The sequence below is a fragment of the Bidens hawaiensis genome, unplaced genomic scaffold, assembly GCF_021521415.1.
Source record: "Bidens hawaiensis isolate Kalapana, Puna unplaced genomic scaffold, B.hawaiensis_p1.1 tig00039044_1, whole genome shotgun sequence".
NCBI classification, from domain to species: domain Eukaryota; kingdom Viridiplantae; phylum Streptophyta; class Magnoliopsida; order Asterales; family Asteraceae; genus Bidens; species Bidens hawaiensis.
This window is the reverse complement of record NW_027496863.1, coordinates 68728-73316: the sequence shown is the minus strand read 5'-3', so window position 1 is coordinate 73316 and position 4589 is coordinate 68728. Positions and strand designations below refer to the sequence as shown.

General features: G+C 32.9%; 1 long non-coding RNA gene across 2 annotated transcripts; it reads right to left on the bottom strand.

Annotated features, from left to right (window-relative positions):
- Positions 1-461: 461 nt before the first annotated feature.
- On the bottom strand, positions 462-2678 carry LOC143590886 (uncharacterized). 2 transcript variants are annotated; one of them, XR_013145568.1, is made up of 4 exons: positions 2285-2677; positions 2094-2186; positions 891-998; positions 462-782 (listed from the first exon to the last, which is right to left on the bottom strand). It is a non-coding gene; the product is annotated as an uncharacterized LOC143590886 (long non-coding RNA). The 2 variants fall into 2 exon arrangements; XR_013145567.1 differs by having other exon boundaries at positions 462-998; positions 2285-2678.
- Positions 2679-4589: the final 1911 nt, after the last annotated feature.

Genomic DNA, 4589 nt, shown 5'->3' with positions numbered 1-4589 from the left:
CTAGTAACTATATTTAGAGTCTGATAATTAGTCTCATAAACTAGTCTCTAATATGTTATTTTCAGTGACTATTTCTAGTCTCTAATAATGTATATATTCCAATATTCTTATATATGGACTGAAAAATAGTCCCCCACACAATTTAATTCAGTTCCCAACATGCATTCATAATACCGAATAAATCCCTTCAAGGACTGAAAAACAATACCATTGAAGTAACTGATTTGTAGATTTATATATAACTCCTAAATTTGATTTTTGATTTCACACAATCCAAATATAATAAGCATTAATATCGTAACAAAACCAATCAAAATAACGTCAACCAACCAATTCTAATATTTAAAAGAGTACTTGAAAAAGAAAAGTAACAAACGCTTATAACTAATGTCCTAGATGTTGTCACCATCAACTTCATCACTCGTTTCCATGGCTATTGTATTCTCGAAGTCCGGAAACTTTGTGCTTATAAAGTCGAACATTTTTTCATATTTCTCCTTTTCTCGTTTTTGTTTCGCCTCGAGTGCAATAACCTTATTTTTCAGAACTTCGTTCTCACTTGTATCTTGTTCGGATGATTCGGCTACCAATTTCATCCAACTATCTTTTTTCCTAAACACGGGCCCTACACCAACCTCCCATGCTGATTGTATGGTTTTCTTCCTCACGCGAACACTTTTTATGGCTTATTTCTCAATCTCGTGTTCCATAGAAGTTGTAACAGTGGTTCCTTCATAAACTAATTTATCCATGGCTGCCTGTTTATGCTGAATAATGTTTTCCTAACATAAAAGAAGGCATGTGAACAACATTCAAAACCAGCACCAACCCAAATAAATATTTGAAAAAATAAATTTCACAATAAAAACTTTTAAATAGGAGATGCTTACATATTCAAGACGCGAACTATCATTTAGCCATCCCTGTTTCGCGGCATTGTAATGCATCTTATGATAAAGTTCTAACGGGCTAGGCGGCATGTGAGTCTCAGGATTTGTCTGTCATCATCAAATTATAATAATGAAGAACAAATATATTCAAATTAATCTGAGTATTTGCTTGTCGTTGAAAAAGTTATAAAAATGAAGCATAATGAATTTGTTATCCTTTTTTGCCATGTACAGTATAGTATAAACTAGGGATGGCAAAAATAACTGAACCCGGTGGGTATACACAGAACCCGAAGCATCCGGGCCAGGTAACGGGTTGGGTAAACGAGCATGGGATCAGGTATGGGATTAAAAAATAATTTTTTTTTGGGTTCGGGTATGGGAATGGGATTGGGTGATACCCGGCCCCATTACCCGAATTATATTTATCTGATTACCCGTAAATATACCCGAAATATAATCTGCACGTTTCTAATTTCCTGTGTATATAAGACTTTAATTAATAGTTTTATAACTAAATGTTTTATGAATTATCTTTACCAAATGACTCTTTGTATAGCTTTTCTAGTAAATATCTAAATAGTTTCCGCCCAAGAATTCAACATTTAGCTTTATGGAAAATGGAATTATTGTTTTAGATATTCATTTCAGAATGTAGCAACAAACTTATTTTTGTGGATATGTATTTTGGATGCAAAAGCAAAAGTATCCAAACCTGCATATAGTAGTGTCTTTATTTTTTATCATGAAGTATTGAAGTTTATAGTTTACATTATCTTGATATTTGATATATTATCTAATGGTGATGATGTTATCCTTGTGTTTTATCATATTTAACAAAGTTTTTAAAAATATAAAGTTAGAATTTGTACTTAGAAACTACCAAGGGTATATTTTTATAAACTACCAGGTATACTCGATACCCACGGGTATCCCCTGTTATCCGATGGGTAATTACCCGATAAATACCCGACGGGTAATGGGCCGTGTATGAGACACAGTTTTGTAGATGGGTATGTGTTTGTGATTGCCAATACCCGGCCCGTTGGCATCCCTCGTATAAACATCCGTTTTTCATAAATTTTTACAGCCAAGTCAATTCTTGGTTTCAGATTCAATTTTCTTCTAAACCACAACGCGAGTACGACCATTACTTAACATGAATAACAGATTGCATTATCAGGCGAAAATTCAAAATCTTACCAGTTAGAATGTATGATTGGCTAGTGACCGAGATCCCCCTCTGCTTATATTAACTTGTTTTGCTCTGTTAGCTTCCATTTGCTTACTATATTTCTATGAAAAATCAAATTTGCCACACAAGTTAGAACTTTAAAAATAAGAAAAATATTCACGGACATTTGTCATGATTTGTAAAAAGAAATTTAGCATACCTGAGTTTTTTCTAACTCCCAATAATCACACATATGCTTCCAAGCTTCTTCACGACAATCAGATTTCCTTTTCGATCTTGCCAACTCGGGATTGGTTCTTCCTCCATTTTTCTTCCAGTGCCGACTCCAATTACATCGGGTGCGTTTCCAATGGCTTTGAAGGCGAGCATTCACATACTCCATGAAAACCTTATTTGATCTCAACAACTCAAATTTTCCCTTCAAAGAATACATTGTTAATGATATTAATGATACTATATAACATCATAACAGATTCTCAATAATTAAATGTAAAAATATATACAACTTACTTCTAATTTCTCATACATCAGATTTATGGCTTCTTTTGGTATTGAGTCCCATGCGTGATAAATCATTGGACAAAAATTGCGAATAACAATTCCACACTCAGTCGCAAACGGTGTTGCTGAGGTTCCAACAAAAGATTTTGTACCCTCATCCATTGCCAAAGGGATTTTAGAACCCTCAGGCATATTTTGTAAAGTCCTTGTAATGCTAAGATTTAAATTTGGACCGCGTCTATTTGGTGGTTGAACATTTTGTTCTGTTTCAGCAGGTGGTTGTTCTGCTTCTACAAGTTGTTCTGCATGTAATGTAGAAAAGACAAAAAAGGATAAAATGATTTGAATTTTTTTTATTTTGCAAAGTAATTCAGCCCATTTCATCACTTTTTGAAGTGCGATTTCAAACAGATCTTTACCCCTGAAAACCAACCACTACCCTTTGCTTGAATATGAAAATTTTAGTTTAAAAAAATATAATTTACCGGTATCACCAATGGTGTTGGGCATATTACGTTTGCGTCTACGTGTAGAGCAGATGTACTTCCCTCAACCACCGACTGATTTTAGGTACTCGAGAATCTTCTTCAGATCTCGTTCTTGTAAAGACCATCATCACTAACATAAGCATCCACATTGTACTACAAGGAAATCGATAGTAAAGAAATCTGATATATACATTCCACAACAAGTATTGTTATGAACTAGAACATAAACATGATACTAAACATGTGAGATATGCATACTATCTAAACTGTAGTGGGTTTTTTTAATCAAATGTAGACATGTAGTGTATATATAGATTGAATTGTGTCCATGTTTTTAGAATCAATATAATGGCCTACCGATTATCACTTGCCCCTGTAATGAATAGCAACAATTCAAAGACAGTCCACGTTAATATGCTTTATTATATGCATATGTTTATTATTATCTTACATCTAATGTTGTTTTTTTCTTTTTCTATCAGATGCAATGTAGATATACATGTCTCCACATGTTAGAACATACAAGTGTGTACATTAATAGATAAAAAGATGTTGTATGTAACGAAGTAATTATATATTTCATGTAAGCAAAACATGATTAGATAACAAAATACAACCCTAAAATTAAATTATGATTACGTGTAGCTCAGGGGTGTTGATCGAGTCAACCCGAACAACTTTCGGGTTAATCAGGTCGGGTTACTTGGGTTTCGGGTTGTAATAATGCTTCAATGATTTTTTTTTAATTATGGGCTGCAAACATGTATAAGTCTTGTAAACATATCACAAAACAATTATCCTTAAAAGAAATGTACAAACAATTTGCCAACAACTTTAACTAAACCCAAAAAAATGTTTTTATTTTACTAAAATTCTTTCAGTGGTTTTCCCATATTAGAAAACTCATGTTAATCGATAATATCCTTCTTATATTTTACTTAATAAACAATATAATAGATTGGAGAAGCATAGACAATCAATATGAACAAATAATGTTTGGAATTATACAAGACAATGGTAGACTACATATAACCAATCTTGAATATATACAAAGAGTATAGTTTAAATATATAAAAACGCTAAAGTATATAATAGTTGGACTGCTTAAGTTAACTATTAATTGGGTTACTCGAGTTGACCCAAAACCCGATTTTTTATAAAACACGAACCCAAAACCCGACCCTAACGATAATACAGGTTAATTGGGTTAACCCGATTAATAATTGTTGTAGCTATGTAACCCGAACCTAATGAGCTTACTCGGTTTTGGGTCGGGTTAACCGGGTTCGACCCCTACTTGTAAATAGAACATATGGACTCATGTTATATCAATTTACCAAAATAACTCATCAAAATTCATGGACATGGCAGTCAATATAGAAAAGGGCTATTGAAGTGAAAGTCTAATCAACGAACATCACTCTAACTCATCAATACAGCCACATAATGGTATTCAATATTGAACTAAACATATCATTTATTACTAATTGAGTATGCAAGTAGTGTTCAATATAT